We start from the raw sequence: 15,270 nt of genomic DNA, 5'->3' as shown, positions 1-15,270 counted from the left end.
GAAAGAAAAATTTGGTATAATTAATGTCTATATCTACAAAAATAAATGACATGTAGTACTTAATGTTTATATTTGCACATATGGCTTTGAAAGAAAAATTTGGTGTAATTAATGTCTATATCTACAAAAATATTGGACATGTTGTACTTAATATTTATATGTGCATATATAATTTGAAAGAAAAATTTGGTGCAATTAATGTGTATATCTGCAAAAATATTGGACATGTTGTACTTAATGTTTATATTTGCACATATAGTTTTGAAAGAAAAATTTGGTGTATTTATGCCTCTTCATTTTGATTTTGTTCAAGGGAAGCCCGCCAATGGTAATAGAAAACAAGAATGCATTTTCTAAGAGTTTACAATTGTTCAACAAAATTAATGTTTTACAAGAAAATGCATCGAAGAATTGTTAGTTTAGAAGCAAGAACATGGTGTTGATATTAGATCTACCTTGCTAACTCCTAATGAGTTGGGCTATTATTATTTGTCCCCATCACATTCACTTTGATAGCCATGTTGGGAAGGTGATCTCACCTAGTTCATCCTCATGACTTTGAAGTCCTTAATCATGATCTTGGGTGCTCAAATTAATGTCCAAGACATTTGTGTTGTAGGGCCCTATTTGATCATCATTTGAAAGGGCCTTAATGTTGACGAAAAAATGTCTCTCAATATGTTTAGAGGTTTATATGTGATGTCATTATGGTAGAGGCTTCTGCAAGGGAATGAACCTTGTGATTATGACATTTACACAGAAGCAAAACTTGCTTCTTCAACTCCTTTCACTCAACTCTTCACCGAATTTATTCTTCAACATCCTTGGCTTCCATTATTGGGCCAGCGTATGGAGCCTTTATATCCAACCATTAGTTATAAATTGGGGAATGCACTTCATGCCTAGCATGCAAGTGATGCATTTGCATATGCAATTTTATCACCTTGAAAAACTCTATTTGATCATGTTAGCTAGGAACAACTGATTGTTCAAACTATTTTCAATTGAAAAGTTATTTCTCCATATTCAACTAACCTAAATCCTTGCTTCTCCTAGCTATATTGTTTATCTATTGTTATTTATTGTAGAATAGATTTTCAATTTCTATTCTCCATATTTTTATGATGCATAGAAAAGCCCATATCATCTTAGGATAACACTACAAAAAGTGGTTACAAATATATGAATAAAAAACTCAAAAAGGAGTTCAATTAAATAAATAATTTGTGTGTCCAATGCTATTTAATGAAATACTAAACCATATAATCTTCATATACTTATAACGATCAAAGTATGCACAAAGTAAGATCTTGGTACATAAAATTTTAGCAAAAAATAGAGGGAACAAAACTCAAATAGGGAGTCATATCTCATCTATTTATAATTATGAGTTAAACATAATATCAAAGACAACCCTGTTTACAATGTAATATCATTCTATGTATTTTGTTAGTCCACACCAAAATCAATAACAGGACAATGAGAAAGAAAATTTCATACTATTAATTTTAAAGATTACATTAGTTTTATATGTATCTCATTCACTCAGAAGACTTACTTGGAAAACCTATGTCATGCATAATGTTTTCAAAAAGGAAGGGTCCCAATAGGCCATATCCAAATACATAATGATATCCAAAAACTCTCAAGGTATAACCATGTATAAGAACTAAAAAAAGGGAGTTGAACAATGAGAGTACTCATGCTTGCAAAACATCACCTTCAAATTACATTTCAATATGAAACCACCCATAATTAAAATTGGAACTAGATACTTGGGATCCTCACAGGGAGACTCCAATACATGCATGGTTACACCCTTTTCTTCCATTGTTGGGCCAGTGTATGGATCCTTCATATCCAACCATTCGTTATAAGTTGGTGAATGCACTTATGCCTGGCATGCAAGTGATGCATCTGCATCTGCAATTTTATCACCTTCAAAAACTGTATTTGATCTTGCTAGTTGGGAACAACTGATTGTTCATTTTATTATACCTAATCTGATGATGGTTCTATAGAAATTTGTAATCAACCTAGCTAATTAACAACTAGACCAATTTAACTGGGCTATGGCTTGTTTCTTTCTAAAAATATCTGCTATGATATGGTTTTTGTAATATTCCTTGTAAACCATACCCATTTTTTGTGGTTTACATTGTTTTTGTGTAGGATCTTGAGACAAGTCACTTAGCACAGGTTGAGTGAGTTTTATTGTTTTATTATTTAGATTTTGGAATCTGTAGGTAGCTTGATCATTTTTGGGAAATTGATTGTTCATTCTATTATACCTAATCTGATGACAGTTCTACATGAATTTGTAATCAACCCAACTAATCAACAACTAGACTAATTTAACTAGGTTATGGCTTGTTTCTTTCTAAAAATATCTACTATGATATGTTTTTGTAAAATTTCTTGCGAACTCTGCCCATTTTTCGTGGTCTGCATTATTTTTGTGCAAGATTTTGAGGTAAGTCACTTAGCATGGGTTGAGTGAGTTTTATTGTTTTATTATTTGGATTCTGGAATATGTATGCATCTTTATCATTTTGGTAAAGTTGATTGTTCATTTTATTGTACCTAATCTAATGACAGTTCTACAAGAATTTGTAATCAACCCAACTAATAAAAAACTAGACCAATTTAATTGGGTTATGGCTTGTTTCTTTCTACAAATATCTGCCATGATATGTTTTTTAAAATTTCTTGCAAACTCTACCTATTTTTTCGTGGTATGCATTATTTTTGTGCAAGATCTTGAGGTAAGTCACTTAGCATGGGTTGAGTAAGTTTTATTGTTTTATTATTTGGATTATGGAATATGTATGTAGCTAGATCATTTTTGTTGTTGTGAGATATTATGTAATAAGTACCTTAAAAGGGATCTCTCTGACTATATAAATAGATACATGTTTAGAAGGAAATATAAAGATATACATGTTTTTAAGAAAAGAAATTTTTTTTTTACATATGTACCTCTTCTCGCCCTTGAATAAAATCGTAGAGAAAGGGAATGACACAATAATGAAATCACAGAGCAAGGGCACAACACGACAATGAAATTGTAGAGCAAGGGCATGACACGATAATGAAACTGTAGAGCAAGGGCATGACACATAAATTAAATCATAGAGCAAGGGAACAATAATGAAATCAGAGATCACAAGGGCACAACAACCAAATGCACCGATCACAAGGGCACCACAATGTTCACAACTCTCCACACTTGATTGGAGCTCTCAACTTTTTTCACACGCAACTCTCCACAATCAAAACAAATGGAAAATGATTAATGTCTTTTTTTTGTCTATGCTCATGGGGGCATCGTAATTGTGACTGAAATGCCAGCATTGTGATGATGTAGAGGAGAATTGTAAAAAAAAACATGAAAATCACTACAAATTACACTGCCGTCACAAATTGCCATCGCAATTTGACCCCAAATGTTGTAGTGACTAGAGAATGAAAATTTGTTGATACCTTTGTTAAGTATTACTTGGTAATTCTTAATAATTATGAATACTTGAATCTCGATGCTCAAAATAAATGTTAAGATCAATAACTAGAATTCTAACTAACAAAGACAATAAATACCTCAATAAAAATTTATCTATGGAAGAGATTAAAGAAACACTTTTTGCACTCAACCTAGATAAATCACCGAGTCTAGATGGGTTTCAGGCCTTTCTCTTCGAGAAATGCTAGGATAATCTAGGGAAAGATCTATGGGAGGCAATAGAAGCAACTAGAAATTTAGGTTCACTACTAACTAAAATTAATAATATCTTTATAACATTGATTGCCAAAAGAACTAATACAAATTCTCTAGGATACTTTAGGCCAAAAACTCTTTGCAATACGATTTATAGACTATTGTCAAAAGCACTGGCAAGAAGGATAAAAAAGGTAATCCACAAATTTATTTTAGAAGAATAAACAAGCTTTGTCCCCAGTAGGTCTATCTATGATGGAATCATTATCATCCAAGAATTAATTCATTTAGTACAAATAACCAAAAAATCTTGTATGCTAATGAAATTAGACATTCACAAAGCATACAACAAGGTGGATTGGAGATTTTTGTGTAAAACTATGAAAACCTTTGGGTTTCCAAATTAATGGGTTAATTTGATTTTTTATTGCATTTCAACTCTAAAGATATCCTTACTTTTCAATGGAACACTAGAAGGTTTCTTCAACATTTAAAGAGGGATTAGGTAAGGGGATCCTATATCCCCTTTCTTCTTCATAATCATGGCCGAAGCATTTAGTAGGGCTATAAAAATGGCCCAAACTAAAGGGAAAATAAAGGAATCAAAGTTACTAATGAAGTGGCTAATATTACCCATCAACAAATTGCCAACGATAAAATCTTAGTAGGATAAATTTCTACAGAAGAAGCACATCAATTTAGAAACATCATTACTATCTATATGGAGGCTTCAGGTCAAGAAGTCAATGTAGAAAAATCTATTTTTTTCCTTAATACCCCTCTAAATCTTGAAATAAATATTTGCAACATTATGAGATATAGGAAGGGAGAATTACTGTGCAAACACATTGGTATTCAAATTGAAAAAGGTATCAAAGAAAGAAAAAAATGGAGCTTGATAGCAGACAAAATTGATAACAAAATGGAAAGCTGGAAGGGGAATACTTAAACAAGGCAAGAAAATCAACTATTATCAAAGAAATACTAACAACCATCCCTAATTTTCAGATGTCATGTCTGTTAGGTTTAAACCATAGATAGAAATAACAGTTACATGCAAATATAACCAATATCATAAAATAATAGATCACACAGAAGAGAACACAAGACACCAAGATTTAACGTGGTTCACCCGATCCCTGGACTACGTTCACCAATAATAAGTCCAATATTATTATTATTATCATCCAGTGATTACAATTTGCAATCCCTTACAGCTCAATACCGCTACAAGAAGTTACAATATCACCATTACATTTCTAAAATCCCTAAGCCTAAGCCTTTTTATACAAGTTTTTGCCGCTTACAAAATTAGGGCTAGAATAAGTCATCCAATAGGAAAAATACTAGTTGACACCTTTTACAATATAAGGGCATTTTTGGCTCTGGGTGTGCTGCCCCGAAAAACCCTTGTGGGGGCATTGCGCCTTGACTCCACCCTATACTGTGATAGGGAGCGCACCTAGGGTGCTTCCCCTTGACCCCATCTTGAAGGAGCTGCCCCTAAATCCCCATAGAAAAAATATGGGGAGAAAACCACGCCGAATAAACCTCTAAGTCTAATTAGGCTCCACATCACAATAATCTCCCACTTAGAGACTGATCATACTCCACAACAATAACCTCCTCCCACTTGGAGACTGATCATACTCCACAACAATAACCTCCCACTTGGAGACTAATCATAGTACTACTAAACCTGTAACTCCCACTGGAATATTAAACCACCCTGGACTTTGTTATTCTTTTATTCTATTCAGTCTAGAAGACCAACCAAAGTTGAAGAGGAGATCAAATTCTCCCTTGTTACTATGTTGGTAAACATATCTGTTGGATTATCATCTGTATGTATCTTTTCTAGCTTTAACTGTCCATCATCCAAAACTAACCAAATGAAATGGTACCACAACTGTATGTGTTTTATCTTTGAATGTAGAGCTGAATTCTTCACAAGATGAATGGCACTCTAACTATTTGTAAACAAGTAATCATCCATCTGAGAGTGTCCCAATTATTCCAAGAAGAACTAAAGCCATATCATCTCCTTGAATTCCTCTGCAACAACAACATACTCTGCCTCTATAGTGGTTAATGCAATCGAGAAACCCAGCTTACTGCTGCCCCACCAACAATAAATACATAACTTGTAGTACTCCACCTAGTGTCAATATTCCCTACTAAATATAAGTCAACATAGCCCTATAAATTAGTAGTAGAGCCCCGAAAGTGTAAACACTTATTGGGTGTTCCTCTCAAATATCTTAGAATCCATTTAACTGCATTCCAATGCTCAATTCTTAGATGACTCATATACCTACTAATGACTCCCACTACATGGGAAATATCTGACCTTGTACATACCATATCATACATCAAGCTTTCTACAACTGAAGCATAGGGTACCTTGGATGTATTATCCTCCTCTTCTTGTGTTTTGGGACACATCTCCTTAGTCAACTTCAAATGACCAGTTAAAGGTGTGCTGACAACTTTAGCATTCTCCATAGAGAAACATTGTAACACTTTCGCAATATAATCAACCTGAGATAATGTCAATTTTTTCTTCCTATCTCTACAGATCTTCATACCAAGGATTTTTTTTTCTGCCCCCAAATCCTTCATAGAAAATGCATGTGCTAACTGACATTTCAACCCCTTGATGTGATCCATGTTAGACCCAACTACAAGCATACCATCAACATATAAACATAAAATAATTTAGTTGTTCCCATCTAACCTCTTAAAATAAACACAATGATCTAAATGACACCTACTATATCCATGTTCATGCATAAACCTATCAAATTTTAGATACCACTGCCGAGGTGCTTGCTTCAAGCCATATAAACTTTTCTTCAATTTGCACACTAAGTTCTCCTTACCTTTGATTTCAAATCCTTGTGGTTGTGCCATATATATCTCTTCATCCAAATCACCATGAAGAAAGGTTGTTTTAACATCAAGTTGCTCCAAATGCAAATCTTCAGTAGCCACACTACTTAAAACAATATGAATAGAAATCATTTTTACAACAGGAGAGAATATCTCATCAAAATCAATGCCTTTTTCTATGCAAATCCTTTTACAACTAACTTGACTTTAAATCTTTTTTTACCTCCATCCTCTTCTTTCAACCTATAAACCCATTTATTCTATAAAGCACTTTTTCCTGTAGGCAACTTATATAAATCCCATGTCTTATTTTTCATCAAAGAGTTCATTTCTTCTTTCATTGCAGACTCCTAATGAATCTTTGTATCCACCTACACAACTTCATCATAACATTCAGGTTCACCCGCGTTAGTAAGTAAAATAGAATACAAAGAAGGATAAACTCTTTTTGTAAGTCTACTAAGCCTTGCTGACTGTCTAACAATCACTGGTGTGTGTGGTATTTATTTTTGCGATTGTTGCAAATCATGAGGAATCGTTAGAACATCATCTTTTGGAGTATCATCCAACAGTATATAATCATCTTCTTTCTTCTCATGTTGCTGGAACAAATATTTGTCCAACGCTTTCTCATTGAATATGACATATTTTCTTCTTAAAATTTTACAATTTTTTTAAATCTCAAAGCCTATAACTAAATTCATCAATGCTATATCCAAAGAATACACATTTCTTTGACTTAGCTTCTAGCTTGGTTCTATTTTTAGAATCTATATGAGAAAATGCTTCATAATCGAAAGTTTTGAAAAAAGAATAACTCACCTTTTTACCAGTCCATGCTTCTTCTAGAATACCACAACCCAAAGGAGTAGAGGGACCTCTATTAATCAAGTATACAACAATATTGACAACCTCTACCCACATATTTAAGGGCAAACCAACATATAACCTCATGGTCCTTACACACTCCATTATAGTCCTATTCATGCATTTAACCTCTCCATTTTCCCAAGGATTCCTTCGAATAGTTTTATGTCTATTAATACCATTAGTGGAGCAATAATCTTCAAATTCATGACTACAATACTCACCACCATTATCATATCTAAGACATTTTAATTTCTACTAGTCTCATTTTCAACCAAGCATTTCAATTTCATAAAAGTTTGAAATACATCATATTTCTATCTAAGGAAATAAACCCATACTTTTCTAGTTGCATCATCAATAAATGTAACATAATAATGAGAGCCACCAAGGGAAGATATCTAATCTGATCCACATACATCTGTATGCACAAACTCTAATCTCTCACTTTTCTTGTCCTTCCCAGTCTTCACAAAAACTCACTCTCTTTTGTTTCCCATACACAAATTTCACAGAAATCCATATTAACACATTTCAGACTTGGTAAAATTTTCTTTGAATGAAGTACTTTCATACCTTTCTCACTCATGTGCCCAAGTCTATGATGCCAAAGCGTTGTATCAGAACCTACAACAATCGTTTATTTTCCTTTCTCAACTAGAACAACTATTCCTAAACATTCATATTTCTCTAAAACAATCAAAGTAGAAGGAAAAATATGACCTGTACAAAGATATGAGGTGCCTACTTTCACACCTTTTTCTAGTACAAGGGAACCTTTTTAAACCTTCCAATTTTTATCATTAAAAGTAACTGCACAACCCTCATCACCAAGTTTCCCTATTGAAATTAAATTCCTACTCATCCTTGGAACATGTCTTACCTCATGTAGTAGCCAATGAGTCCTATTCTGCAACTTAATCTTAACTTTCCCCTTTCAAATAATTGCATAGGGTTCATTATCCCCCAAATAAACAAACCTAAAATCCCCTTGGACGTAATCAATAAAATAAGCTCTATGATGTGTAGCATGAAATGAAGCACCAAAATTTAAAACCTATGAATCATCAACACTTTCTAAAGATAAAAGAAAAACATTCTCTTCGAGTTTTTACTTACCACATTTGCCTTCTTGTTCCCTTCTGGTTTATCTCCTTCATTTTTTTTTTCGAGTCCAACAATCTTTCTTTTTATGCCCTAGTTTCTCACAGTACCAACAATCATTTGGTCCTCTTGATTGTGACCTCTTTCCCTTTGACTTTCCTCTTCATTTCTCACAATTTCCAAAATTGTTTCCTCTCTCAATCATTTTGCCTCTGCTTTGTGCGTTCAAAGAACTTCTTGGTGTAGATCCACCTAAGGTTTTACTTTGAGCTTCCTCACTCAGAATAACACCAATCACATCATCAAATTTTAGGGTATTAGATCCAGAAATAGAATTACTCATAGGCATTAATAAGCCATTTCAGCTTTCAGGCAAATAACACAAAATCAAGAGAGCCCTAATTTCTTCATCAAAATTAATACCCATAGAAGATAACTGACTAGTAACAATATTAAACTTATTTAAATTATCTACTACAGATCCACCTTCTATCATATTTATATCAAATAAATACTTCATGAGAAATACCTTGTTTGAAATGAAGGGCTTTTCATAGAGTTTTGATAGGGTTTGCATCAACTCTTCAGTCGTCTTTTCTTTTGTAATGTTAAATGTCACAGATGGTGCCAAGCATAATTGAATGCTTCCAAGTGCCTTCCTGTCTAAAGTCTCCTATTTCTCATCTGTCACAGTTTCGTATTTCTTGGATTTTCCTTCCAACGGCTTCCATAAATCATTCTGATAAAGATTGTCTTCCATTTGCATCTTCCACAACTGAAAGTTCTGCCCATTAAACTTCTCCACCTTTAGCTTACACTCATCTTCCATCGCTCCCACTCAATTGTGAGACCTTCTTGTAGAGGATCGCTAAAAAAATGATGATGGTTTGGCCAATATATATATGACGATCATCTGGCTCTAATACCACTTGTTAGGTTTAAACCACAAACATAAATAATAGTTACATAAAAATGTAACCAATACCAAAAAATAATAGATCACACAAAAGAGAACACAAGACACCAAGATTTAATATTGTTCACCCAATCCTTGGGCTACATCCATGAATAGTAAGTCCAATATTATTATTATCCAATGATTACAATTCGCAATGCCTTACAACTTAGTCCTGCCGCAAGAAGCTGCAATATCACCATTATATTTCTAAAATCCCTACCCTAAGCCTTTTTATACAAGCTTTTACTACTTACCCATGAGCTTATAGGGGCGCTACTCCTTGACCTTGTAGAAATAATATGGGGAGAAAAGCACTCCAAATAAACCTCTAAGTCTGATTATGCTCCACATCACAACAATTTTTACCTCTACCTAAAGGTGTTAAGAAAATTAAGAAACTTCTTTTGTCAAGGAAAAAATGAAAAGAAGAAATTTTCCAAGATTAAATGAGAATAAATTTGCAAACCCAAAGAACTTGGCGGCTTAGGTATTAAAAATTTAAATTGGTAGAATGAGACCTTACTAGCCAAGCTAGTATGGAGAATGTTCTACAAATTTGACAACAAATGGGAAAAATATTATATCACTAATATCTAAACAATTCAAATCCTTTAACCCTCTTTCATACCAAAAATCCACCTGAAGGTTCAAAAGTTTGGAATTTTATGATGAAAAATCAAGATCTTATTCTAAATAATCTAATCTGGGATATAGGAAACAATGTCCAAGATTCTCTTTTTTGGAAGATTCATGGGATGGTCTCTCCTCCTCAAAAAAAGAAAACTACCTATAAATATCAAACATAATCTAATCCAAACATGGAGCTCACATGTTAAAGTTTACATCAAGGTTGGTTAGGAAGTTTGGCAATGGAAAAAAGTGTCAGATGTAGCTCTAACTAATGAAGAACATTTTTTTTTGTAAAATAGATCAGTAAACCATAAAGAGAGGAGTGATAGATTAGTTTGTGGTGTGGCAAAAAATAGGGACTATAGTGTTAAGAGAGGTTATGAGATCATTATAAATGGTTAAGAATGGGAAAATAAAGATTCCCCTCAACTTGTGTTGGGACCCAACTTGTCTTCCCAAAGAAGGTATATTTCTATGGGAAATGATGCAAGACATAATCTTAATTACAGATAGATTCAAAAAGGTAGGATTTGAATGACACTCTAGATGTGTTTTGTGTGAAAAAGAATATGAAATGACTAGATAGTTATGTTGGAAGTCTATTGGGAAAGTAAGATACTAGTGGGGGTGTGAATTAGGATCTATAATTTTTTTTATCTTCTTGAAACAAATCAAATACATTCACCTTTAATCCATCTCATATCAACATGGTGAATCATATAACCATAAATTTAAATAGATCTAACTACTCATCACATCCATAAACATAAAAGTAAATGTAAACACCTAAAAAGAAAGATTTTTTTACCAAGAAACCCTCCAAGGTGAAGGTAAAACTAGGGTGGGGATGACACCCACAAATCTTCAATATTGCAGCAATAAAATGTACCTATTAAGGCTACAATATTTGATCACTTTTTCTGATATACCTTATGAGGGGTCTAATGTTAGGAGCTTACAAGACTTATTTAATTCACCTTAATTAAATGGCTTAAAATTACAACCAAGCATTCTATTAGGAGATTTATATAGGCATGTTATGATCAGTCTGTTAATAGATTTACCTTGATTCAATTGTTAGAATATATTAGTTCCTGATCCTTTGGTTAACACTCTGATGCTAGATTGTGGATCTCTTGTTTCCAAACTTTGATCCTTTATCTGATTTGATATATCTTTATTTTTTACTTCACTTCTCTACTTGGTCACATTACCTTGCTTCACATTCAAATTCTACTTAGGTATCCAAAATTTTCTTCTTGCTCATACACTCTTACTCTATGAAATTAAGGTTCAGATCCTCCTTATAAAACCAATTGGAGAAGGTTCTAGATCATGACCAATGATACAAATTTATCCCTTTTTTTGCTTAATCCTTCCATTTTTCTCATTGTTTGCATAGCTTGCATAGGGATTAATGATCTCTAACAAAACACATAATAAACTCCTTAGTTGTCTCAACAATCATTAAATCATGTATCGAAGCCGGCCAATACAGTTTACATAAGTGTTTGTGCCATTCCAAACACATATACCAAAATTGGTTTACTCAACACAAGAGCACCCTAATGCTCAATCATGAATAATATTCATGTTGTCACTCAGCTTCTAAATTCTTGACACTAACTATGTGACTCTCTATGAACCAACTCTATTTAGCTCAGCATCTACTAACTTCTGACTTACTTGACATTAACTGTCACTTATTACATACTGGGGTACTCAGTGATCAAAAACTTTCTTGACTGAAATAGAAATATGAACAAGTGCAAATACATCATTCGACCTTCATTGGGTGGCTTGATCGTAATGATGACGGACCAACTCTGCCTAGGAAATGACTGAGTGTTTGACACTAATAGTCAACATGACTTGGAGACCAAAAACTTATTATATGATTGCCCTTATTCCAACCAAGGCTAGAAATGACTTTTCAACAAGCTCAAATGTAGCTCAACCTTCCTTAATAATTTGTGAAACTTCCCTAGGAGTTGGCCACAAAAGGGATCCAAAGTATACAACAAAATTTGATGAATAGCTCCATCTATCCTTCTATGGGAAATTTGGAAAGAAAGAAATAGAAGAATCTTCAGTGATACAAAAATGGATATAAATATTTTGTTAAATAAAGTAGAAGCAAGCATCACAGAAGTCACAAATAATCACTTAAGAAACTCCAATAAAGAAGAAGGTTCATTTATTGATTGGGATGTTGATAAAAGGAATAAATTTCATAATCTAATTAATCTCCCAATGTTTTACTCCAAGGCTAATAAGAATACAACAAACTCTTCTAAATGGTAACCCCCTCCTAGAGGTTGGTTTAAATTGAGTTTTGATGGAGCCTCACGAGGCAATACCAATAGTGTTGGAATAGGATGTATCATAAGGAATGATATAGGAGCATGGCTAGTTGAGAGAGATCTTGATGAGTGACCTTCACTATCACCTCAGGGTTTTGGTGCAATGGTTCATACCATGGGTATTAGAACCTCCACCTAGGTTCAATCCTCAAAGTTGGTGGCAACATCAACATTGTAGTTTTCATTCGTTGTTCACATGGTCAAGGGAGGGCCCACCTTATGGGCACACATCTAGCCTAAAGTATGAACTGTAGAGCATTGTGGGATGATATGATCTTGGTGGGTGGCCTTCACTAGCACCTTGGGGTTTTGGTGCAATTGTTCATACCAACCAAGCCCCTAGGAATAACTTCTAATAATGTAGCCAAATTAAAAGCTCTAAAAGAAGGTTCGAAACTAAGTCTAAAGATAGGTATTCATAAGTTATTCATAGAAGGGGATTCTCAAATCATTATCAATGCCTTAAGGAAAAGAAATACTCCAAACTAGATCCTAAGCTCTAAATTAGAAGAAGTTATTAAAATCCTAGATCATTTTTAGGAAAGTAGAACAGGTCATATATATATATATATATATATATATATATATATATATATAAAAGAGAATAAAGAGGTCTATGCTCTGGCCAATATGTTGAAGGAGAAGATCACACTATGATAAACAAAGATCTAGGATATTTGATAGAATAATATTGGATCTATTAAGATACCAATTGTTAGATTAATATTAGGAATTTCATTATCCTAATACTAGTCACTTCTACCATTTTAATTTAGATCCTTTCTTTCGATCCTATCCTTTTTTTTTTCTAGGCCTCATTTTGATTGCGTCTTCTTTCCTCTACTTTATCTTTGTCATAACATTCCTAAATAGCTATCTTTCTTCTCCTGTATCTTTCATCGCTTTCCCTATCCTTATACTTAGTGATGCTTGTCCTTTTAGAAATTTTCTTCTCCTCTTTCTATTTGTCATTGGTCCTATTAGAATTAGTCTATAGTCTTGATCATATTTTATTTGTCCTTCTAGGGGGTACACAACCTTTGTAGATTATATCATTAATGCCACAATGATTACGATTTTCTTCCTGTCAAGCAATGTTCTGGTGATGACCCTTTAAATGATAGATTAAAATGCCAATTTGGCATAATGCCACTTTAGGGTCATATGTTAAACAAAACACTCTTTGTATTAGACATACTATACTTAGTAGTTGAACTCACAATCTAAATTCTAGCTAAAGTAAGATAAAGTATATGAAATACCTTGGTATAATCAGATAGAAAAAAATCATATTTTATGAAGGATTGAATAAGGCTATTATTTGATAATAAATAATTATATCTCACCATAAATTAACACAAATTAACAAGGAAAAAGGAGGATCTTCCATGAATATTTAACCAAGATAACAATAGAAATTCCCTTGAGCATTTAGACATGTAAAAAGGACAATATTTGAAAGAGACCAATAGAAACTAATAATTTTTTACATTAAACTTCTAATCATATTAAAATCACAATTTAATTCTATTACCTTATTCAATCTTAGTGAGAGTTTAATAAGATTAAATTAGAACTCTTAATAATGAGAAATTCAATCAAATTATCACAATCCTAATAATTTTATAAGAAAATCAGTTTGATTGTCTATAATCTACAATAACTTGCAAAGTGGATATAGTTTACTCTCCCTTTATGTTAATAAAGAATGTAAAACCAAAATAATCAACTTATTAATTCATCTATTAGTTGATATAAGACTAAAATTCCTTAACCAATGCAATTAATTCGATTATTAAGGATCCATCAACATCTACTACGAGAAAATAAAAACTAATAGAACCACTTTATCATTAATCTAATAAGTAAACCTAACCAAAGCTTCAAAAGTTATAGATTTACATAATAAGCCAATCAATTAAAATTCCTATTTAAAAATTAGAATATAATTATAGTAAAATTGAAGTAAAGGCATAAGGTAAGACTCACAGTAAGGCTTAACACTAACCATATCATTTTATGTTTATTTTTATGATATGGTATGTTGCTAACAATGATCTTGGTCAAGATAAAAGGGTTTCTTGCAAAACACTTAACACTCAGGAAAGGGAAGGAATCAAAACTATCCCTCATCATGAAATTAAGGCTCAAAAAAACTCTAGATTAGAATGGAGCAATGCAATGACAATCACAAAGGATAGTTCCAACAATAGAACAAAGGGGAATACTAAATGACTAAAGAAAGATCCTTCAAATTCTTGATGCAAATAAGTTGTAAAATAAAAAATGTAATAGATATGGAAATAATCATTTATGTAAGGGAGGGTATGCCTTCACAAAGACCTTTGTTTAATCAAAGGTGATTGTATTACATGTATATAGGACATAAACTGTCCTGCGGGGGTTTTCTTCCCCATTCTTTTTCCCCCAGTGCCAGCATCCAAATGGGGAAAATATTTGTAAATTATTTTAAATATAATAAACATGACACTATGCCTTTTACCAATCAAAAACAAAAAAATAACAATTGTATTATGATTGTAACCTTAATTAAAATATATTTTATATATTAAAAAATAATTTTAATAATTTTACTTAAATAATTTCTCATATTTCTCTATTTGTTTCTAGATATCTATCTATTCCTTTCTCTTTCTATCTATCCCTTTCTAATTCTTTGTCACCCTAGCTCTACTCTCTCCATTTACATATATCTATTTCAAACTCTTGATCCTCTACCT

This window comes from Cupressus sempervirens, chromosome 3, assembly GCF_028749045.1.
Source record: "Cupressus sempervirens isolate cs-2001-9-10 chromosome 3, ASM2874904v1, whole genome shotgun sequence".
In the NCBI taxonomy this organism is placed as follows: Eukaryota; Viridiplantae; Streptophyta; class Pinopsida; order Cupressales; family Cupressaceae; genus Cupressus; species Cupressus sempervirens.
Note: the sequence above shows the minus strand (reverse complement) of the source record.